Source organism: Ahaetulla prasina, chromosome 12 (assembly GCF_028640845.1).
Source record: "Ahaetulla prasina isolate Xishuangbanna chromosome 12, ASM2864084v1, whole genome shotgun sequence".
In the NCBI taxonomy this organism is placed as follows: Eukaryota; Metazoa; Chordata; class Lepidosauria; order Squamata; family Colubridae; genus Ahaetulla; species Ahaetulla prasina.
The window spans coordinates 1,657,757-1,682,758 of NC_080550.1; the positions used below are offsets into that span (position 1 = coordinate 1,657,757).

The following is a 25,002-nucleotide window of genomic DNA, read 5'->3' on the forward strand; positions in this document are numbered from 1 at the left end:
AGAAGATGGGTCCGCTCTTGAGAACAGAACAAGAGGAACTGTGGGAATTTTTAAATTTTAAAATGGGGTTAAAAGTGAGTCCCCTGAATCTCCACATTAAGCCCATCTTCCAGACCAAATTGGAAATCTGAGTTGAATCACAGGGCCTGCATGATTTCATATATTTCCTGGCATACTCAGAAACTGTCAATTGGATCAACCTAATTCAACAATTTCAGTCTGGCATCGCAGTAGAATTGCATCAATTTGAAACTGGAATTGAATTGGATTGATTGCCTGGATGGGAATCGGCAGTTCAAATCAGATTTTGCTTAGCAAGGATTTTGCTGGATCAGATCAAGAAGAAAAGGAAATCTGAATCATGTGTAATTACGAACAGCCCAAAACACTTGAATTCTTGTGGCTCAGCCTCTGCCTTCAGCTGACCCATGTTCTTTGCACAACACAGGCGTTTTTAGCCGGTTTATAACCCATTAAATAAGGAACAATTACTAGAATCTGAAGAAATAGAAGCCAAGGAAACTCTTCCTTCTCCATCCCGTGTCCTTCTCATCCTTCCACCGTCTCCCTCCTTGGAAACTGGTTTTCTAAAACGTTTTGCAATCGTCGTGAGTCAAAATGCAAGGGGGATTGGCTGAACCAAAAGCTTGGATTGGCTTTTCTGAAAGCAGATTCATGCCTCCTTTGCTGTATTTTCTCGGCTCAGACAGGAGCTCTCCTCCTTTCAGACTCAAGGGAGCCAGCCTGCCATCAATGATGTCACCTCCATCCCGCCAGATGTAGCTAATTTGGGACCTTCCAGTTGACATAAGAGGAAACTAATGGCGCTAAGGAACATTAGGTCCCCTGATAGATTGAATTTAATGTTTGAGAGACCGGGAGAGAAAAGAGGAATGGCACCCATCCAATAATTTGTGGCACGTTTGGCAGAACTGGAAACCATGATTTACAGTGGATTGTGAAACGTGAAATAGATGATTGACGTGTATTCGTGCAATGTGCAGACTCAACCATCTGCTCCATGGAGCAATGGTTGGCAATGAACCCTTTCCTTGAAATTCTGTTCAGAGAGAGACACATTAGTCAAGGATAAGGGTTTCCTTTTGTAAAGCTTGGATAAGAATTCTAGGAGGAAAACTCAGCTCCTTGAAGCTCCAAGCCAAAGCAACTCTGGAAAATTAGGCCATGCCTAATTTGCACACCTTTCCTAGCTACCTGGCCGCTGGGGAGAAGCACTTCAGAATAACAAAATAACAGAGTTGGAGGGGACCTTGGAGGTCTTCTAGTCCAACCCCCTGCTCAAGCAGGAAGCTCTACACCATTTCAGACAAATGGATGTCCTGTCTCTTCTTAAAAGCCTCCAGTGATGAAGCATTTACAACTTCTGGAGGCAAGCCGTTTCACTGGTTAATTGTTCTACCGTAAGTGACTGGAAATTCCTCCTTAGTTCTAGGTTGCTTCTCTCCTTGATGAGTTTCCATTCATTGCTTCTTGCCCTGCCCTCAAGTGCTTTGGAAAATAAGTTGACCCCCCCATCTCCATGACAGCCCCTCAAATATTGGAACACTGCTATCATGCAGCCTCCAGTCTTTCTTTTGGCCAGACCAGACTAGACATACCCAATTCCTGCAACTGTTCTTCATATGCACTTTTACTTCACACAGACCCCTTCCCCCAAACCAGCATGCGGCAGATCTCAATCATGATTCAGCAAGGCCTGATCCCAGGGCGGTTGCCGTAAGAGGAGATTGAATAACCTCTCCAAAAATGTACTTGGCAAAAAGTTTGTGAGGGCCAAAGGACTCCCTGACCTTGCATGCAAGCTGTGGCCAGACAGAATTGCCTCATCTTGACCAAAATCTCCTTAGCAGTTTTGTTCCAGGATGGCATAATCTCTCAAGAGAAGCCACAGGATTCTTGGATGGCAACATCAGCTCAGCCCATGGAATACCTAGGGTATGTTTTTATTTCCTTTTCCTGAGAGTCATTTTCCATCCTTCCTGCCTGTCTCTTTAAAAGAAAGCATTTGTTTATATGTTGAGCCATCCTTCTGTGACTTTATGGATCAGGAACCCCACGCTGAATGATATCTGGGTGGTTGTTTTTTTTTAAGAAAAACCAGTTCTGAAGCAAAGCTATCTACTATAATTGGGAGAAAATTGGTCCGGGACTTCATTAAAAAAAAGAAAAGAAAATACTGAACTAGTTCCTAGGTCTAGAATCAAAAATCAAAGACAAATGTCCTATGCAAGGGAAAAAAACCATTTTGGAAAAGATGCCTAGGACTTCAAGAAGACTTCGATTGTGTATATTGTGTTTTCTTGCTGGATACTAGAGTTATATTTATTAAGCTCCGACCTCTGAAAGAAGAGAGGAGAATACATTTAATGCAAAGTGGGATGTGTAAGTGTGCAGCTCAGAACACAAAGTCGCTCCATCCCCATATTATCATGCAGTTGCACAGGGGATGGGAAATGTTTATTTCCGAGCTATGCTACACTTCAGAGGGATTTTCTCAGAGTGGAAAAGTCCTCAGTTCAGATTCTAAAACAGGGGTCTCCAATCTTGGCAACTTTAAGACTTGTGGACTTCAACTCCCACAATTCCTCAGCCAGCAAAGCTTGGGAGTTGAAGTCCACAAGTCTTAAAGTTGCCAAGATTGAAGACCCCTGTTCTAAAACCTTCTTTTACCATGGTGTTCATTGATAGGTAGATAGGTCCTAGACTTAGCAACGGAGCAAAGATGCGACAAAAGACCGATTCTCCAAAGGTTTTGGCTTCCGTTAAGTCCCATCAAACTCTTAAACTTCCTTACCAAACAATTTCAGTTCTGTTTCCATAGAATCCGGCCATTTGGTCTTTGCTCCTGGCAATGACAAGCCCCTGCCCCACCTCTTGAAAGGCTGCTATTCCCCACTGCACCCCTCTTTCCTTAAAACCTGCCTCTGTAAGGAAAATTAAGTTGTCTCCTTACAAGGAGGAAGCATCTTGTTGGATGTGGATGGACCATGTTCCTCAAAACCTGCCTAGATATTGCTTCCCATCCTTTCTGCATTTCTTGGATGACAGTGGTCATCTTCCTTAGAAAACCTTTCAGATGATAATGGCCTGGGCAGCTGGCATGACCGGTAGGGAAGAATGTTGTAAGCTGTAGCAACAGCTACAGTACTGTAGCAACATCTGGATGCCATATAGTGTCTGCCTCTACCTTTGAGGAGCAGGCAGACATGTAGGGGGTGGCTTTCTCCAATCCAGTGGGACCTAAATTCATAGATTTGACCCTGTAGTTTTGAACTCTGGAAGCAATAGTTCACACACACACACACACACACACACACACACACACACACAGACACACACACAGAGAGAGAGAGAGAGAGAGAGAGGGAGGGAGGGAGGGAGGGAGAGAGAGAGAGAGAGAGAGAGAATGCTAGTTTGGGGAATTTCTCCTCCAAATTAACATATTTTGCCAGAAAGCAAAGAATCTTGAAGCACAGACTTTATATTCTAATTTGTATCATGGGTTTTAAAGTTCCTATTCGATTGCTGCTCAGCTGCATTTTATTTCAGATACGCCCTCTTTTTTATTTAGGCATTCTCTTCAGAAATTGGATTGATCAAGTGCATAAATGTGCATGCTTTCAAATGCTGGAGACACCAATATGGACTCACATAAATAAATAATAATAATAAAAAAACAGGCGGAGTTTTGATCACACCATCACAGTCATAGCCAGGGGCATTCTCTCCAATAAATCCGATAATCTTCCTCATCCCCCAGGCCTTTCTCCTTTTCTCTGCCCGTTCTCCCTCTCTTTTCTCATTGGTATATTTACTGTTTCTGTCATACTTTCCACAACCTAAAACTAATGCAATGTGAAAACAATTTATCCATCAAAAAGAAGCCCTCAATTACCGAGGACAATGCAGAGCAAGCATATATAATCCTTTCAGTTTTTGCAGCCCAGAAAAAAATTGCTATATAGCTTACGCAAGGGACTAGCGCTGTAATGCTAAAATTATTTTTCCCGTTCTATCCAATTCCCACTTCTTTCCCATGACTCATCGGTTGGAGAAAAGGCTTCAAAACCAGGTGACACGGTGACCTTCAGAACCACCTTCCCAATTTGCTAAAACCATGTATTTTAATGCAGCTTCCTAGGGGAGATGTTTTTGACTGAAAAGGCTGTGCTTTTCCTACCCAACTGCCTTTATGTTCTTGTGCACACAGCATTGTTTGCAACCCTCCACCCTGGATATCATGTTTAAAATGACTGTCTCCTGCCTAAAGTAACCTGGCTTTGAGCAGTTGTAGGAATTGATATATTTATGGAGATTCCAAATCAGAAGGAATCTAATAGCACTTTTTCAGACTAACACACCTTATTAAAAGACGGAAGCTTTTGTAAGCCACGGTGTCCTATCGGCCTCTGCACTTCCTGCATGTAAAATCCCTTGGCAACTTCCTGCCTTGTTAAAAACAAAGTCACATTTCTTACTTGCAACACGGCCTTCTTGTCCTAAAATCTACTTTTCTTCTCACCTTCCATTCCTCTTCTCTTCCATGCACGAGGAAGCAGCCGAAAAGCCACCACATACCCATGGAACATGGTGAACAGCCAAAAGCAACGATCAAGCTATAAGCTTGTAATAATTATTGTATTAATAATAACAGAACTGTGTTCTCTTCACTGACAATGTTAAACTATTCAACACCACAGACAATGCAACTACCCTTTAAAAAGACCTTGACCATAAGTCAGATTGGTCTAACAAGTGGCAACTTCAAATCTCAACCAACAAATGCTCTGTTTTGCACATTGGCAAAACAAATTCAAAACATAAAATACAAATTAGATGGACATGACTTTATAGATGACCCTCACTCTGTCAAGGACCTTGGAGTACTCATTTCTAAAGATCTAAGTGTCAGAGCCCACTTTAACAACATTGCCAAAAAGGCACTTAGAGTTGTTAACCTAATCTTGTGTTAACCTAACCTTATCTTCTCTGGTAATATTGTACTACTAACTAGAGCATACAAAACATTTGCTAGACCAATGCTTGAATACAGCTCATCTGTCTGGAACCCCCACTGCATATCGGACATAAATACAATCGAGAGAGCCCAGAGATATTTCACAAGAAGAGTCCTCCACTCCTCTGCTCGCAATAAAATACCTTATGCCACCAGACTCCAAATTTTGGGCTTAGACAACTTAGAACAACACCGACTTCAGTCTGACCTAAGCATAGAACATAAAATTATCTACCACAATGTCCTACCTGTCAATGACTACTTCAGCTTCAATCACAACAATACACGAGCAAATAATAGATACAAACTCAAGGTAAACCTCTCCAAACTCGATTGCAGAAAATACGACTTCAGCAGCAGAGTGGTCAATGCCTGGAATGCACTACCTGACTCTGTAGTTTCTTCCCCAACCCCCAAAACTTTAAGCTTAAACTGTCTACTGTTGACCTCACTCGATTCCTAAGAGGTCTGAAAGGGGCGTGCATAAGTGCACCCACATGGCTACCGTCCCTGTCCTAATATTCCTTTTTACTTACTCTTTTCATGTATCCAAATTATGTTTATACTTTTACCTGTTATCTTATATATGATTGACAAATTTTAAAAAAATCCATCAAAGAACCAAGTAGGGAAGGGAAAGCCAAAAACTCCATAGAAAAAAATGAAGACTTTGTATAGATGTCATTGTGATTGCTTCTATATATTTTTTCAAATGGTGCAGCCAAACGTCTTCACTTTGGCATATTTGCTCATAATTTCATTATTTACATGGCCCCATGTGTTCCCCATTAGCTTCCATTTTCCCATATTCAAGAGACATCTGAAGGTGGTTAGGGTGTTTATATCAGGCCCATCTTGGGTTTCATGGAGTTTCCTAGTTGGCTTTCACTTTTGCTGGTGCCGTCCCCTCAAGTCTTTTCAAGGAACTGGACCAAACCTACCACAATCAACCATCTCCTCTGGAGTTATGAAATCAAGAACATCGGAGGCAGTTTGGGCTGGGAGGAAACACACGTCTCCTTGATTATTTGGCTCAACGGATGAGCAAAGAGAGACTCCTGGCAACTGGCTGTGACATCGGGCAAGGCTGCTCTACTTCTGGCCACAGCAGGGAAGGCCAGTCAAGTGACCCAAAATTCTTGTCTGCTTATTGCACCTGCACCCCTCCCTCTCTCCAGACAGGTTTCTGGGTGCACCACAAAGTTAATAACTAGCACAGAAAGCGGGGAGAGTAACTGACTGATATACCGTAGGTCACACCCAAATTTTTCTCCATATTGTCTCTCAGGCCATTTATAGACTTTGCTTCCTCACACTGGAGACCCAAAAGCACGTGACTCTCAAGTCTTGATGAATATCATTAGACAATATGAATATCGTCAGGAAAAAGCTTGAATGTTCTTATCACTAAACAAGCACAAGTCACCTCAAGACTTAGGATCAAGGACAACCGGAATTCCAAAATTAGAGTCTCTCCTGAACAACTGAAAATAGTTTGGAATGTCATAGCTTGACCGGGTCTCTGTTATTACTCAAGCATCCAGGAACAAACATGACTTAAATAGTACATTCAATATATACATTTAACTTAAATTCCATATATACAATCAGCCCACATCAATCCTCTGCAGGATAAAGGTCTTTTCACTCAAAACCATGGACCATAATCTACCAAAACCCTTCCAGGAGACAGATGTTTTCTAGGGCTGAGACAGAATAATTGGCCCAAATTTACCCAGCCAGCTTCTCTAGTTAATGAAGATCTGGAACTCGAGTCTCCCAACTCCTAGTCCAGCACCTTCATTATTACACTTTACACCAGAGGGGTCCAAATTTGGCAACTTTAAGATTTGTGGACTTTAAGTCCCAGAATTCCTCGGCCAGCCATGCTTAAAGGTGCCCGATTTGGAGACCCCCTGCTTTACACCATATCATTTAATGTAATAGATTCAGTTATTTTACAGATATTATTCATTCCTGAGAGCTGGTCATTCTACCCATGATTTCATTCATATATATTCCTCTCTTTTATTACATATATGAAATAAATCTCCTTGCCAGTTTGAAAAGGGGTACACCCAGGGGTGAAATCCAGCAGGTTTTGACAGGTTCTAGAGAACCGGTAGTAGAAAGTTTGAGTAGTTGGGAGAACCAGCAAATACCACCTCTGGCTTGGTCCCAGAGTGGGGTGGGAATGGGGTTTTTGCAGGATCCTTCCCCTGCCATGCCCACCAAGCCACGCCCACAGAACCGGTGGTTAAAAAAATTGGATGTCACCACTGGGTATACCAGACAGTGCTGTTTTGCACTTACCTTTAAAAGGAGCCAGCAGTTTAGCCCCAAAGATGTAACTTTCTGGACTGAAGATTTGATTAAACATCTGGCAACAAAAAAAGAAAGAACTCAATCAAGAAAATGAATTCGTCATGCACCAGAGGTTAAATGATACTTTGAGAATTAAAAGCGGTTTCAAAAAATAGTTATTTATGAACTGGACAGTTAATTCATGTCCTCTTCTTATAAAAGAGAGGGTATCAATTTTAAATTTCTTTTCCCCCCAAAGAAGGCTGATAAACAGCTGTGGAAATGGAACAGGAGAAATATATGCCCTCTATGTGGGAAGAAGAGTCACATCAAGTCCTCTTTACTTGATCAAGGACCAGCACCAGGTAAACAAACAGGTAGACAAAAAGAAAGAACAAAGCAACAATTCCAGCCACCCCAAAATCTCAAGTGGGAAATAGAATAGCTTACTAATTTTTTGCTTCTCATCCAAGGAGCTTCTAAAAAGAACTGAAGAAGTTTCTTGCATGAAAAGTGAAATCTTTTCAACGAAACAAAACCCCAAGAAAGCCCATTTGGCTTTTGAAAAACATCTTTGGGATTCCTAAAACCTAAAAAGTTAGTAATTTAACGCACTAGCTATAACCTAGTGAACTACACCAAGGGGTAGAAGATGAATACATGTCCCTGTGTTGGAAAAGAAGATTCCCTTGTAAAAGGAATAGTTATGGAAAGATCAGCTTGAAAGGTGAAACCTACAGCAGGCCATAAAATCTTCTGGGCCCCAGTCTTCTCCAGGGATGTCTTCCAAAGGTGGAAGAGTGGCTTCCAAGCTGTGTCCAACTGGTTGTCCTTACATGTCCCTTTCGGGTATTGATCTGATCTGCTGACATTTTGCAGATTTATTTTTCTCAGGAGACAACATGACTGCAGCTGGGAGGAGCCTCCTGCTCTGTTCTGCCTCATGCATCATCTGCAAACCGTCCCCTGCCAAATCTCAATCCAGATGGAGGCTCTCACTGCCAGGGCAGCAGGGATAAGCGGCAGTGGGAGGAGCAGGGGCTCTTAGGCCAAGCTGGCAGAATTCACGGCACCCCCCGTGTTCGTCTTAGAATATGGATGTCAACTGACCAAGGTGGAAGGATCTTGCAAGGCAAGCCAGATTTTGGATGATCTGGTACACTCTGGGTCTCATCCCAAGCTTTCCAGCTGGGCCAAAGTTTGGATGGAAAGTTGAAGCTCAGGGGAGGGGATGAAAAACTCTCAGACTGCCCTCAAGATCTCAGCTCTGAGTCATTCATTTTCAATCTCTTCCAAGAGTTACCAAATAAGAACCCATCGGTTAGCTTTTGGAAATATTTAGCTTCGAAATATCTTGGAAGGTGGCAGCGCTGATGTGCTGGAATAAATCAAAGCAGTTCCTTGTGGAAACATCTACCAGTTGGCTCGCAAGGAAGCAGCAGCAAGCAATAAAAATAGAGCAAATCCATTCAGCTGAAGTTTTCTTCTTCATTTCACATCATCACCAATGTTATTGCTTCTAAAGAACATGGCCTGAGCGTATTTTTTCTCCCCCCATTTTCTTCCAAGCAGCTGCTTTTCGTTTGAAAATAAAGCATGCGAGAACCAAAAGTGACCCCGTTCCCCCTTTTCTCCACATCAGGTATGAAGCAGACTGCAAAGGCTCCCCGGAGAACCAAAAGAAAAATCCAGAAGAGGTGGAGTACAAAGAAGGTAAGTGATCCACATCTGGAAAGGCTGAGCAGGCCAACCGAGCAAAAGCACGCATTCTGGTCTCCCACAGAGGCATTTGCTGGGGACTGGATCTCTGCCTGCTCCATACAAAGCCCCAGCCCTTCAGTGACCCGCCTCTCCCCAAAGTCAAATTCTGACGCTGGCCCTGGTTAATGACTAATGAGCCTTCTTTCCCAAAAGACACGGGTTTGTTTGGATGGCGTTGTTGGGAAACTCTCAAGCAGGCAGGCAGGAGGGGTCAAGCGGGGATATAGCCTAGAGTCCTTGCATGGCTGCAAGAGGCATAAGCCCGACTCCTGCTAAGTTCCATGAAACCTTATTTATTTTTACGTATTCAATTTATTAGCCGCACTGCAGGGTAACTTATCTGTTTGTTTCCAAGGAAAGGCCAGCAATTTGGGGAGACGTTTGTAATATAGGTAGAACACATTAAAGTTGCTGGCTTTGACCTTCACGAGTAGATCTGGTTGCTTGTGCCTGATAAAGTATCCTAATCTTACAATTGTAAATTGTCCTTTGCAAAATTGGTTTGTTTTCTTTCGACGGTGTACTTCACTTTGAACCAAAGAAGTCTAGGCGCCCGTCAGCATTCTCCGCCGAGAAGAAGCTCGGGTTTCCCCAAAGCCTAGCAAAACCTGGCTTTGAAGACCAAAACGCAGACTTCAACTACTCAACATCTGGGTCCCCTCTAGAGCCACTCCAGCTGGATTCTGGCCTTTGGGATTCTACCATGAGCCTCACACTTAGAGCAAACCAACTTAAGAGTGAACATAGTGAGATTCTAGTGGTATCTGTAGGGAAAGAACATCAGATGGACTTTCTGAAGAAGATAGAATAAGCTCAGATTTAATCCTGCCCACCGAATGGGGAACCCACCAGTTGAAAACAGTTGAAGGGGAAAGACAAAGTGGGCAGATTCCAGGCCTGCAGAAAAATAAATGGGTCTCCCTTGGTAACTTAAGGGGGGGCGGGTGATGAAATGATCCAGCTGCTCATAAGGAGACCATTGAGGCTGAAGAAAAGCAGACCAAGCAGGGAGAAATGGGAATACAAAATTGTTGCTCCATGTTGAAAACAAAGAGAAGAGGATTGAAGACAAAATGTCTGAGGCAAGGGAAAAAAAAGAATTAAATGAGAAAAAAGAGAGAAGAGGGAAGAATTAGGAAAAGAAAACATGGAGAGTGTAATAAACGAAAGAAGCGAGGGAGATGTTTAAAAAAACTGGAAAAAGCTTGTATTTGAAGTTCATCGAACCGCTTCTCTCCCTCTTTTCCTTGCTTGTCTTTACAAAGACATCATTATAAATCAAAATCTCTGCAAAAAGGCAACGTGGAATGTTCAAATATTAATAATATTAATCACGAGGTTGTCCAAAAATGACAGTCATCCAGATTCATAACAAAGATATGCTCCTTTAGAAATGTTAGTGGAATAGTTGAATTTATCCTGTCAAACAGAGAAAGTTTTTTTAAAAGCACAGCTTGGTATTTTATCATAAGCTCCTCTTGAGTGCGCTGGCTGGGGGCAATGGGGATTGCAAATCAGATATCTGGAAAGGACCAGGTTAGGGAAGACGACGGTGTAGAGGAGAGAAAGAGAAAGAAGAATAAAGATATTGACCAAAACATCTAGGAGAGAAGCTAAAACTTCTCTAAGCAACCGGCAACAACTTTAGAATTAAACTTGGGATTAGCATTAAGAACAGCAGTGAGTCAAAACTGATGAGCATGGGGAAATTAGTATTTTTGGGCAGACTGCAGAAAAAACAGAAAACTTTCAGAGCATCAAGCATCAAAAACAAATTAATTCCATAATCCCTTTGTTTGCCCCCAAATCCCAAAAGTAGCGGAAGAATTTTAAAATGCCTTTATATCTAGAAAACAGAACTCTATATAAAAAAGATGGGGAAATGTGAAAAAGCCCAGACCAAGACAAAAAGATGGCTAAGAATGTGTGATGTTTGCTTTCCTTAACACAGAAAAATCACCAGATCACCTCAGGCTGGGCTGCTTGGTGGAAAATATTACACTTTTCAAGTCTAAGCAAAGATAGACCCAACCTAGAACTAAGGAGAAATTTCCTCACAGTGAGAACAATTAATCAGTGGAACAGAAGTTGTGGGTTGTGCTCCATCAGTGGAGGCTTTTAAGAAGAGATTGGACCGCCATTTTTTCAGGATGGAATATGAACTCCTGCCTTGGGCAGGGGGTTGGACTAGAAGACCTCTGAGGTCCCTTCCAGCCTTAGGATTCTATGTTTCCTTGAGCCACAATCCCTGTGGAAAGGCAACTATCCCTTTGTTAATCAAGAAAGCTTACAAAAACCACAAAAGATGAAACTATTTCCAATACAATGTAATAGCTCCATATGCATTGGTAGAAAAATAGACCAGCAGTCTGCCAGGAATGTGAAAACACAAAATCAAGGGTGTGGAAAAGCTCTGACAGAGTAAAATATGAAAGATAGAATTTGGCTCAAAGGAAGCAAACAGGCTACAGCTGTGAATCGAAATACAGAAATAATGAAACTGTCAAGTGTCTATGGAGATTCTCTGTCCTCCAGGTCACGGTTGTGCCAAAGGTGCTTTTTCAAGAGGCAACTGGACTTTCTGGTTTTTCTTTGAAGACGTTTCGCTTCTCATCCGAGAAGCTTCTTCAGCTCTTCTTCAGGGCTTCTTCTTCAGAGCTGAAGAAGCTTCCTGGATGAAAAGCTAAACGTCTTCAAAGAAAAACCAGAAAGTCCAGTTGCCTCTTGAAAAAGCACTTTTGAAATTGTCCGGAATTCTGTTTGCATGTGCTGGAGCTTAGATCCACACCTCATCATTTTATTTTCTTTTGTTTGCTTTGTCCAGGATTTTATAACAGTTCTGCCTGGGTTATTCTAATTGGTTCATTAGAACAAGCAGGCTACAGGATTGTAGCTTGCATGCAACTTTAGGGCTGGTATGAAGATGTGCCAGAGACTTCAATTATAGAGAACTTTATTTGAAACAATAGGAAACATAGGAACTGTATCAGTTTCTGCTCATGAAGTTTTGGCTCAAGGTGGTGTTAAAATCCAAGGATTGTGCCAGTTAATCTATTAAGCAGGCATCTCCTATTAATTTAGACAGCTCAGCTCAATAATGATACAATCAAAATCAACTATTCTTTCTTATCCGGAGTTCCAGTTGCTAAATAATATTCGGCATCAGAAAAATTGGCTCTGGCATAAATCTCCAACCAGGGCAGACTCAGGGCATTGCAGCCAAAAACTTATCCAAAATAAACTTATCAACAAATTCAGAGTGGAAAATGCTGAGATTTTAATTGTCACAAAAGTAACAGGAATGTTAATGTGTTTATTTTGCACACCACACATGATAATCAAAGAAGGTTTAAGGAGTTTCTGCTTTAAATTACGGCTGCAAACAAAACAAAATTTTAAACCAACAAAGCCCAGTGTAAGAATTTCTTTCCTTTTTGGTTGCTGTTTTTTTTTTTTTAATGAGAATGAAGGATTTAATCAACACACCATTGAAAGAACTCAGCAATTCTGGTTGCCTTTTATTAGAACCAGCTCCTCTGGAAAGCCAAGCGATGGATTGTGATGCTGACACAGCGCCTAAATGACCATCAACACACACAGCTGCTTTGTTGAAAGTGATCCTTCCAAAATTAAATAAACCAAAATACTTAATTGCCTATCAGCCCATAACAAACACACTCCAAGTAGCTTATTCATTTAATTTGAATCGTTTTTTTCTTGCTTTTCTACTCTAAAAGGCAAATGGCAAATTTAAGATTAAAACAGGAAAACCATAAAAACATTACATTACATTAAACACACATAACTGATTCAATGAATTAATGACTTCACAATTCACCTCCATCAGGTAATTCGCATAAATTCTGTCCAACTGCAGTGAGCGAGCCGTGATTAAGGCATTTCCATCATGTTTGAATTGAGCCTATTTGCTTCTTTCCATTAAGCACCAACATCAACCTCTACTGATGTTTGAGTCCATGTTGACTTTTTCTCATCTCAGACCAATCAACCAACCCAACTTCCCCAACTGTCTTCCATAAAGTCTGATTGGACAAGTGAGGTGCACATTGAACAAATGTGAATAAAGCCAAATAGACAGCCACTTATTATAGAACAGCCTATAGTCTGGTTGGCAGCATCTCTTTCTCAAGCCCTTGCAAGGAACCTCACTATTAGCCCTCTTTGTTTAAACAAGAATCTGACATACATGTCTTAATTGATCTATGTTGCTCCATCTGGCCAGATTGTTCATGGCAAACATCTGAAAGCCTCCAGGGTCTTTTCCACAATGCAGATGGAATCAACGTGAGATCCTTAGCCTGCAAACCATGGTTTCTCTTTCTGAGATAGAGCTCCACTTTTAAGGAATTGCAAAAATCCGAGGGCAGAGTGCATTCCTTCCGCACATATTTAGCGGAGGAGAATCTGCATGGAGACCATTTGCAAAATAATCTGGGTCATTAGCAAGGTTCCTCTGACCAGCCAAAATTAATGAATCATCTAAAAGCCAGCTTCAATCAGAGAAAGCAAAATGGACAGGACTGCAGAATGCAAACAGGAAGCTAGACAGTGCCAAAGTTCTCGACAGGAGACAACCGTAGTGATATATGAAATAGTTTAAAAAAAAAAACACACCAGCCAAAGCCAGCTCCATAAATAAACAAACTAAGACTAGGAATCCTGATTTCCCTTCATTTTGATGAGATAATAATTACCAGACCAGACACCAATGGGGTATTTTGCAGCCCATTAGAGTCCTCCAAAGATCCAGCCATAAACAACTATGAGTCACCCAGATAAGAGATTAGAACTTCTGCTCCATGCAACATCCAAGGCCATTCTGAAGAACGTCCTGACTGGATCAGCTGTTCTGATGCCAGATTCAGCCTGGGAAAGTTCCATCGCCCTCCCACAACTCTGCAACATTCTTCCTCCAAAAGATGCTATGCTGGGCAGCAAGATGGTTTTCATAATGCTCAGAGACGGCAACATGAACCCAACACTTTCCTCCATGTCTACAGGTCTTCTCTGGGTAAAGCAACAACTTTCTTCGAGCAGAAGTCATGGTTGTCTTCTCAACATATGGAGCAATGAAGAACAGAGACAAAGAAGTAGCTGGCCTTGAATGTTACCACCAAGACATTGTCTGCAAGACCAGCTACTTCTTTGTCATTTTCTGGGGTCATTCCAAGGCTGAGCTGTCCTCACGGTGTGATGAAAAAAAGTGAAGATGATGATGATGCACATAAAGAAGAGGAAGAGCTTTGATCCCACCATTGCAGCAGCCATCTTGGCTTTTTTAACCCCATCTGTGGACACCACTGTTCTGTGACTAGGGGGACCATAACTCAAAGCAAATGCTTAATAATCTGACCATCACACATATTATATGTCACATTTATTGCGTCCTAAATTCTAACCCGTAAATAAATACCTCTATAACTGTCTGGTTTGGTTCTGCAACCCAACAAGACAGACATGGACTTCAGAGGATCATTAGAACTGCAGAAAAAATAATGGCTACCAACCTGCCTTCCATGGAGGACCTGTATACTGCACGAATCAAGAAGAGGGCTGTGAAAATATTTACAGACCCCTTGCATCCTGGACATAAACTGTTTCAACTCCTACCCTCAAAACGACGCTATAGAGCACTGCACACCAGAACAACTAGACACAAGAACAGTTTTTTCCCGAAGGCCATCACTCTGCTAAACAAATAATTCCCTCAACACTATCAAACTACTTACTAAGTCTGCACTACTATTAATCTTCTCATTGTTCCCATCACCCATCTCCTCCCACTTATGACTGTTTGACTGTAACTTTGTTGCTGTATCCTTATGATTTAGATAGTTACCTAGTATGATTTGATTACTTATTTGTACCCTATGACTATCATTAAGTGTTGTACCTTATGATTCTTGATGAACATATCTTCTCTTCTCTTCTCTTCTCTAGTCTAGTCTAGTCTAGTCTAGTCTAGTCTAGTCTAGTCTAGTCTAGTCTAGTCTAGTCTAGTCTAGTCTAGTCTAGTCTAGTCTAGTCTAGTCTAGTCTAGTCTAAATTAGATGACTCCAAAATACTTTTAGCTTACATTACAGTTCTCCAAACAAACAAAGCACAAAGTTTGTGTGAATCATGTCCTCCATTAAGTATTCATTTTGCCATTTAATCTGAATAAAGGTGCAGTGATTTTCTTGCTGTAGAATCTTTTTATTTGTACATCTCTAAATAAGTCTTATTTTCCTTTACTCTGGCTTTAAAAAAAAAAGGTTTGAGACTTGATAGTTGTTGTGTCTACAGTTTTCAGCAGAAAAGATAAAAAAAAATAGCTGCAGAATGTCCTCATATTAATAATACCCAAGAGAGGAAACCTAGCCAAGAAAGGGAATTTCATTATGGGTGAACATGTATTGCCTACTGTTTACATGATAGTTGAACATCTTAAGTGACTACCGAATAGTAGAACTAATACTTTCCAAAGGTCAAAGTCAAATCTCAAGGTTGCAGTTCAAAGCTAAGAAGAATCATAAATAATTGGCCTTATACTTGTGAGATTTTGCCCAGAAGCCTAAAAAAGAGCAAATAATACTCAGGAATTGTTCTGGGCTAATAAACAACAAGAGATCCAGGAAAAGGATACACACATCTGAAAGCATTTGGTTCCCCTTCATATTTCATTTCTTGCTAATATCTTAATTTCATCTCCACATTTTCTATTAATAGTTTTTTTATCTCATGCCACGTTAATAATTTTTTAAGCTTGCACTAAAAGATGTAGATATATTTGTGCTTAGTTTTCCAAACTTTTTTTTTTGGAAAAAATACTTTTGTTTCCAGCTTTCTTAAATGTTCAAAGTTCTACTGGTAAATATTCCTGCTGCAATGGAGCTCTATATGTCCTTTTCTGTATGCAAACTTTTTGGGCACCGATTTCCTGATATTATTAGTATTTTGCAATGCAAAGGAGAATTGTGTTTAGAAATGCACAATCAGATAAATTCACACTCAAACGTGAAGTAAAGAAATTCCTTCCCCTCCCAGGGAACGGGACATCCATTTAGATATGCTAAATCTCTTGAGAGAGCAGACATGCTAAAACTTTCACCAAATTGTCTGTCCAGCTACTTTCAGTTGTAGACACAAAGGGACTGAAAATTAGAGCTCTGTTCAGATGCAGTTTTGTCTTTCAACCCTGGGATGTGACCCCCCCATCCTGATTTTGCCTCTTGTCCTCATGTTCGGGAACGTGGTGGCTCAGGGACTAGGACGTTGAGCTTGTTGATTGAAAGGTCGGCAGCTCGGCGGTTCGAATCCCTAGTGCTGCCGTGTAACGGGGTGAGCTCCTGTTACTTGTCCCAGCTTCTGCCAACCTAGCAGTTCGAAAGCAGGTAAAAAAAATGCAAGGAGAAAAATAGGGCAGGTAACAACATTCCGTGCGCCTTTGGCATTGAGTCATGCCGGCCACATGACCATGGAGACATCTTCGGACAGCGCTGACTCTTCGGCTTTGAAACGGAGATGAGCACTGCTCCCTAGAGATAAGGATGACTAGCACGTATGTGCAAGGGGAACCTTTACCTTTACCTCATGTTCAGAGTTCCCTGTCCGTCCGGTTTTCTTTCCTTCTCAAATGGTTGGAGCTTGGAGGTCCCCTCAGTGAAAAGGGGAAAGTCTGAAACACCAGAAGTTCAACTTTCAAAAACTTCCTCTTGTTTTCTTTCCCCACCCATTTTATTTATTTATTTCTTTTGGCTATATGCTTTGACTTCCAGGAACTCTGCTTCTTGGACATCTCCAAACTTCTGGAGATAAGACAGATGGAAAATGCCCTCAGAACCTGAAAGATGAATGCATGAGGGAAAAGTAAGATGAGTTCACCCCTGAAAGAGCCAAGGAATGGATATTAGATCACAATGAAGCTTGTTTGGTCCCAGAAATAGTTGTCCCCAGAGGTGAGCATAGAGTAAGAGAGTTGGAGGTCTTCTAGCACAACCCTCTGCTTAGACAGGAAACCCTACACCACTTCAGACAAATGGTTATCCAATCTCTTCTTCAAAAATTCCAGTGTTGGAGCATGGAACTTCTGGAGGCAAGTTGTCCCACTGATTAATTGTTCTAACTGTCAGGAAATTTCTCCTTAGTTCTAAGTTGCTTCTCTCCTTGATTAATAATATAATAATAATAATAACAATAGAGTTGGAACGGAGCTTGGAGGCCTTTTAGTACAACCCCCTGTCCAGGCAGGAAACCCTATACCATCTCAGACAGATGGTTATCCAACATTTTTAAAAAAATTTCCGGTGTTTAGTTTCCACCCATTGCTTCTTGTTCTACCCTCAGGTGCTTTGGAGAATAGCTTGACTCCCTCTTCTTTGTGGCAGCCCCTGAGATATTGGAACACTGCTATCATGTCTCCCCTAGTCCTTCTTTTCATAAAACTTGATATATCCAGTTCCAGCAACAGTCCCTTATATGTTTTATCCTCCAGTATCCTAACCATCTTTGTTGCTCTTCTCTGCACTCTTTCTAGAGTCTCCACATCTTTTTTACACCGTGGCGACCAAAACTGAATGCAACATTCCAAGTGTGGCCTTACCAAAGCATTATAAAGTGGTATTAACACTTCACGTGATCTTGATTCTATTTGTCTGTTTATACAGCCTAGAACTGTGTTGGCTTTTTTGGGCAGCTGCAGCACACCACTGGTTCATATTTAAATGATTAAATACATGATGGAAGGCTGATACGTTCTCCTTAAATATGCTCCATCAAGGCTGGAGATAGTGTGCCAGATGAAGAGGTCCACCTGCAGCCTAGCTGAGGTCATGGCTAAACAATGCACTTCTTTTGAAACGCTCTGCAGGTTAGAAGAAAAAATGGTAAGTCTCTTTTGTCAAGGTTTCTTGGCGAGTTCTTTGGAGACACCCTGTGAGTTTCTTCTGTGCTGGCCATGAACATTTCGTTTAGAATCCAATGTTCCTGGAGACATTTCTCTCCTGCAGCGCTCCTGAAGAACAGCGAACCTCACAGCCCCATTTAGTTTTCTCTATCCTTTTGAAAAGCCCGTCACGCTTTTCACTCAAGGAATGATGAGATCAGGGTGTATTTTAAGAGCGCTCAGGACCCCTCTCATCTCTCCCTCTCTCCCTCTCTCTCTCTCTCTTCTCTCACCCAAGTATCCTGTGTAGTTCCACCTCCAGCACTTCTCCGATGTTGGCCCACGCTGCCGAGGAAAGAGTGAGCTGGGCCCTGGGTGCCAAGGCTGGGGGAGGAGCCCAAGCTTAAGAAAGAATTGTCTTTTCCAGCCACTTCCCCTTGAAGATATCTTTGGCTGGCCCCTCTGTTGATACAGGGTGATTCATTAAGCCAACAATGTGAGTCTGTTTTAAGGTTAAAAAAGGAGGCTGGCTGAAAATCAGCTGGCAATTTCGAAGCTCAGCAGAAGAAACATGGAAGCCTCTCAGGGAGGTCTTGGGATGAAAAAAACCACAACCATTTCATAGGTGAGAAAGCTAACCATCTTCTGCAGACTTTCCCAGCTTGGCCCTCTCCTTCCAAAGAGGCTGCATTTTCACCTCCAGATCCTCACCAGTGAGGCCCTTGAATAGAATAGAATAGAATAGAGTAGAGTAGAGTAGAGTAGAGTAGAGTAGAGTAGAGTAGAGTAGAGTAGAGTAGAGTAGAGTTGAATTAATTGAATTGAATTGAATTCTTTATTGGCCAAGTGTGATTGGACACACAAGGGATTTGTCTTGGTGCATAAGCTCTCCGTGTACATAAAAGAAAAGATACCTTCATCAAGAATCATAAGGTACAACACTTAATGATAGTCATAGTGTCATGTCCCACTCCTCCGCTGACGGCCGGGTCAGGGAAATCCGAATCAGGCTTGCCTCTGCAGCTCTGCCCAAAGTCCTAGCAAAGTCCTCAGAGCAGGCAGGAGACCAGAAAGTGACTTCAGCAAGATAAGTTCGACTTTGCCTGACTCAGAGACTGCCAGAAAGCAGATCCTTTATATAGGCCATGGGGTGTGGCTCCATGACTCAGCACTCATTAAGGCCTGCCCCTCCCTTCCTTCTGTTGCCTCCGCCTATCCAGTCTTCTGATGCGAGGGTCACTCCAATCAGCAGCTGTTGGAAATAAACTTTCCTCAGGTTCACATGCTATGGAGGAGGGGGAGGGGTCTAGCTGCTCCGTTTGCCTGGGCATGGAGCCAGGGCTGGGGCCGGGGGGTGCTCCCTCCTCTGCAGCCTGCTTAGGCATGGAGCCAGGGCTGGGGCCGGGAGATGCCCCCTCCTCAGCCTGTCTGGGCATGGAGCCAGGGCTGGGGCCAGGAGGACATTCTTCAGCGTTCAGAAGCAGATAAGCAGACCCCGGCTGCCATGAGAGCGGGCAAGACACAACACATAGGGTACAAATAAGCAATTATATATATAGAATATAGAATAGAATAGAATAGAATAGAATAGAATAGAATAGAATAGAATAGAATAGAATAGAATAGAATAGAATAGAATTTTTATTGGCCAAGTGTAATTGGACACACAAGGAATTTGTGCATACGCTCTCAGTGTACATAAAAGAAAAGATACATTCATCAAGAATCATAAGGTACAACACTTAATGATAGTCATAGGCTACAAATAAGCAATCAGGAAACAATCAATATCAATATACATCGTAAGGATACAAGCAACAAGGGCCTCTGTGGCTCAGACTGGTAAGACAAGTCTGTTATTAACAGCAGCTGCCTGCAATTACTGCAGGTTCAAGCCCCACCAGGCCCAAGGTTGACTCAGCCTTCCATCCTTTATAAGGTAGGTAAAATGAGGACCCAGATTGTTGGGGGGGCAATAAGTTGACTTTGTATATAATATACAAATGGATGAAGACTATTGTTTAACATAGTGTAAGCCGCCCTGAGTCTTCGGAGAAGGGCGGGATATAAATGCAAAAAAAACAACAACAACAAAAAAACAAAGTTACAGTCATACAGTCATAAGTGGGAGGAGTTGGGTGATGGGAACGATGAGAAGATTAATATTAGTGCAGACTTAGTAACTAGTTTGACAGTCTGGAGGGAATTATTTGTTTAGCAGAGTGATGGTGTTCGGGGGGGAAAAACTGACCTTGTGTCTTGTTGTTCTGGTGTGCAGTGCTCTATAGCGTCGTTTTGAGGGTAGGAGTTGAAACAGTTTATGTCCAGGATGTGAGGGATCTGTAAATATTTTCATGGCCCTCTTCTTGATTCGTGCAGTATACAGGTCCTCAATGGAAGGCAGGTTGGTAGCCATTGTTTTTTCTGCAGTTCTAATGATCCTCTGAAGTCTGTGTCTCTCTTGTTGGGTTGCAGAACCAAACCAGGCAGTTATAGAGGTGCGGATGACAGACTCTATAATCCCTCTGTAGAAGGAGGATGTTTCTGTGCATCTCTTAGGTCAGAGGTAGGTGATGCTTTGACATCTGAAGCTGAACTTAATATTTAGGGAATTAGTGAAGGTCACATTAGACAACATTCAAGATTCAAGTTGGGGCTATATTGCAGTGTGGCCTTCCTCCGTTAGACAGGGGGGAGAATTTGAGTGCTGTTTGTTTACTTTTAAACTAGAAATAAAGTTTCCAAGACAAATTCAGCTTCTGGTGATTTTATGGCCCCGTCCATACAATCTTCTGAGCAACAGTAGAAAAACGATTGTCAGCCACTGTCTTTTTCTAGGATGTGCTTTGCAGTCTTTCTTCCCTATATTCCTAGGTTGTTGTTTTTTTAAATTTGCATTTATATCCCGCCCTTCTCCGAAGACTCAGGGCGGCTTACACTATGTCAAGCAATAATCTTCATCCATTTGTATATTATATACAAAGTCAACTTATTGCCCCCAACAATCTGGGTCCTCGTTTTACCTACCTTATAAAGGATGGAAGGCTGAGTCAACCGTGGGCCTGGTGGGGCTTGAACATGCAGTAATTGCAAGCAGCTGCTGTTAATAACAGACTGTCTTACCAGTCTGAGCCACAGAGGCCCTTTCCTTCCCTGAAGGTCTCCAGTCCAAGTACCAGACAGGTCCAACTCTGCTTAGCTTTTTGCAATCAGAGTCCTCCAAATGCTACCACCACCTCTCCGAGGCTTTGAAGGGTACCTATTACATTTTGTGGTGTTTCTGTACTAAAAACAAACCAACAAACCCATTTTTGGGGTATCCCTGGTGTGAAAGGAACCTAGAGTTGCCTGATCCAAAGAAAACATTTTTTTTAAAAAAAAATTCAGATTAACATTTTCAAGAATGGAATCTAAGCCGTTACTCAAAGGGGTGGACTGGAGCTGGTTATACTGGGAAGGTTTATTTGTTTGTATTTAACGGAATCTTTGGAGGAAACGGATGTTTGTTCTTCCAGAATGTCTGTTATATTATCCCAGGGATTGACCTAGTCCGCATAATGACCTCCTATGAGTTCCTTGCACAACGGATGCAAATTCCCACAATCAAGGTAAGTTAAAGGTGTGATAGCAAAGGTGGGTTTCAGCAGGTTCTGACCAGTTCTGGAGAACCGGTAGCAGAAATTTTGAGTAGTTCGGAGAACCGGTAGTAAAAATTCTGACTGGCCCCACCCCCATCTATTCTCTGCCTCTCGAGTCCCAGCTGATCAGGAGGAAATGGGGATTTTGCAGTAACCTTGCCCTGAATTGGGGAGGGAATGGTGATTTTACAGTATCCACGCCCACTAAGCCACGCCCACAAAGCCACACCCACATAACTGGTACTAAAAAATTTTGAAACCTACCACTGGGTGGCATAGGGCACTTCAACATGCCACGTTCAGGCTACATCAGATGTAGTGGGCCACTCTGTTATTTCAAGGGGAGTCCAGAATTAGCTACATTTTCTATGGCTTACAGCAAGCTTTATGGTGTCTCTTAGGAAAAAGAGTACCTACTTCCATGTATGGTGGCTTTGCCCAGAAGTTAAAAAAATTTGATTTAAAATACATAAATGGCTAAAAGAAATCACACACTGTAAATTGAAACCTGAACTGTTTCTTCTGGGGATTATTATAGGAAATTACCCTAAAAGGATTAACTATTTGATTATTCATATAACTACAGCAGCAAGAATTGTACTTGCACAAGCCTGGAAAACGTCCACTATACCAACAGACTGTGTAATAATCCGGAAAATTTCCAAATGTGCAGAAATGGACAAACTTACTTTAGAATTAAGTAAGGAAGACTCGGAATACTACTTAACTTGGGAAAATTAATATCAATGGATAGAAATTAAAAATAAGGAATGTATAGAATAAAATAAGATACAAAATGTGTTTAAATATGTTGATTAAGTAGGAATATTTGGGAATAGGTGTACAAAGTTAAGAATTATGTACTGTCAGAATGACGTTGAACTGTATAATTATTACGGATGTATTTTTGTTATAGATGTATTTTAACTTGTATTTTAGGATTTTAAATGTTAATAAAGGTTTTAAAAAAAGAAGAAAAAAGAAAAAGAGTATTTGGGGATCTACTGTAGCATGGATGGAAACAGCAGCAAAAGGCCACCAGCGATGAGCCTGAGAACCTGACCCGTCCAGTGAGGAAGCTGGAACATCTCATGAAGCTCAAGAGAGCCTCTACTAGCATTGGGTTGTCCAAGTGGCTTTTGAGCAATCAGTCCCAGGAGCCTGAGCTGGTCTTTCCTCATCTTCAAGTTGTAGAAGATGGGACCACTTTTCCTGAGCTCTCCCAGCTGCAGTTTCCCACATAAAAGCTTCCAGTCTGACGGAATTCAAAGATCCCCCAACCAAACACCTCTCATGCTTGAGTGCAAGAGATAAGCTCTCTGGGAGATTCCTGGCATTATATTCGGCATTTGGCTCCTTCCTGGGTCCAAGATGTGTCAAGGCTTCCCTTTCAATCCTTGGCCTCTGACTTCACTGGCCAAACACACCCATTTGCTGGCAGCAGGGAGATCCCCGAAGATCCATAAATAATCCAGCAGCTTGCTGGGAAAGGTGATCAATCATGTTTATGGTTTAGAAACACACAGCAAGAGAAGGGTAGGAGAGCAAGTGGAACGAAGAAGAAAAAAATGAGAGTTGGGAACCTTCTAAGCACCAGAACCAAGTCCAGAAAAATCAAAGCAGACATCGTAAATACCATGGGAAGCCTTCATGAGACCAGCTATAGCAAGCTTGAATGATAAGGAAGATCTCGTTCCAACACATATGCAAGTTCCCTGTTTCCAGGCCAGGACCTTTTCAGAGCCAGAAGCGACACTACTAATACGATTGCACAACATGGAGTAGTCTATAAGAAAACAAACAGAGCAACCTTCCATTTCACGGGTAAATATAGACTGATGTTTCAATGAAATCTTCAGGATTTCTGGTAGAATCACAAATGCCAACAAGAGAGAATTCATCTGCCTTTTCTTACCCCTGTTTCTTGAAAGTTCTTGGGTCTCAAGGGAAAAGGATTGGAAGCCACCTTCCCTCCTCTGAAACACTGAATGACAATACCGGATGGTCCCTTCTTGCCAGGGTGGAAGTTATCATCCAAAAACATCTAGAGGAGATCAAGCTTGTTTTTCCTAATTATTTGCTTGAATCCTGTGTCTTACATTTGGACAATGCTTTAAAAAAAAGAAAAAAGAACAAGAAACGCAGAGAAGGAAGAGAATTGCAAAAAAGGGAAACCAATGTGAACATCAATGTATATAGTCAGAAGGAAATCTAACATCACTATTAAGATAAGAGGGCATCTTTCCTTGGCAGAGAAGATGGCAACCAAAGGACCCCTCTGCCTCTGCTCTACTGCCTCTCGGACAGTGATGGGGAGGGGAAAAGGTTCACCTCCAGAGTCCAGGTGAGCTTCTGCAAAGGCAAGAAGGACTCCGAAGAGCGCAAAACCATGGAGTGTGCGGCTCATCTTACTCCGAGGAAGAGGCCCAACTTTTCTTCTTCCTCATATGTGCACGGCCACATCTCCCAAGCAAAGGAGCCACACCACAGTTTGACATCCAGCCCAGGTTCCTAAAGTTCTGTTTAGTTTACACTCCTGGCTGCCTTGCTGGATGGATTAGTGAAAAAGCGCTCCAAAAGGGGTCTAACGTTACACGGGAGAAGGTGCCAAAAATTCCTGATCCCATTAGTCATCAATGTTATAGAAAGGTTTGCTCCATAAACATGGTAGATCAAGCGATTGGCTGTACACTTGCACACATGGACCCATGACCCTCAACATCCTCTTCCCAACGGAGAAGGAGAGCCAAAGACTGGAACGCAACTCCAGAAACATGGCACATGATGTCAGCTTGTCCGCTTCACACCTTCAGATTCGCTCCTCTCTTGACGTCTATTGGAGAAATGTGGATTGTTGTTATTCCCCTCTGTTTTCTGAAAACAAAGGATGCCCTGGGGTGTCTTTTGGAGGAAATTAGACATTTGTTTTCATTTTCCAAGCATGAACAAGAGATTAGTGTAAATCCAAGCCGCTTGGACCCTAACCCTTGAAGAGAATCCAGAACCGCAGTTGGAACAGAAGGTGACATCCTTCAAGAGGGCCGGACGAAGCTGCTTTCCAGCCTTCGATGACTTCACTCGCTGCCTGCTCATCTCTGACTGAAAGCAGTGCTGTGTGGTTTTTAAAATATACAATCTTCATTCAAGACCCACCATATTTATTTATCTAATACATTTACGTGGTTGCTCATCTCAGATACACACTAACAATTAAAAACCCAACGAAAATAATAAGCTAAAACTCTTAACTTTGTTCCACATGAATCTACCCAATTTTCAAAACCATCACTGAAGATCTGTGGGGTGTTAGGGTCTCTCTTTCAGCAACTCAATCCTGAAACAGACTCTTCTTCTGCCTGATATTTTTAATTCATCTC

The 25,002-nt window shown here is 42.0% G+C and overlaps 1 protein-coding gene across 5 annotated transcripts in view; it reads right to left on the bottom strand.

The window, feature by feature from the left end:
- Positions 1–25,002, bottom strand: part of LOC131184258 (zinc finger protein 469-like) — a 272,266-nt gene that overhangs the window by 199,494 nt on the left and 47,770 nt on the right. For all 5 annotated transcript variants that reach the window (XM_058155369.1, XM_058155368.1, XM_058155362.1 and 2 more), the window contains exon 2: positions 7,352–7,418. The gene's annotated coding sequence lies outside the window, so the exon portion shown is untranslated. The remainder of the gene's footprint in view (positions 1–7,351; positions 7,419–25,002) is intronic.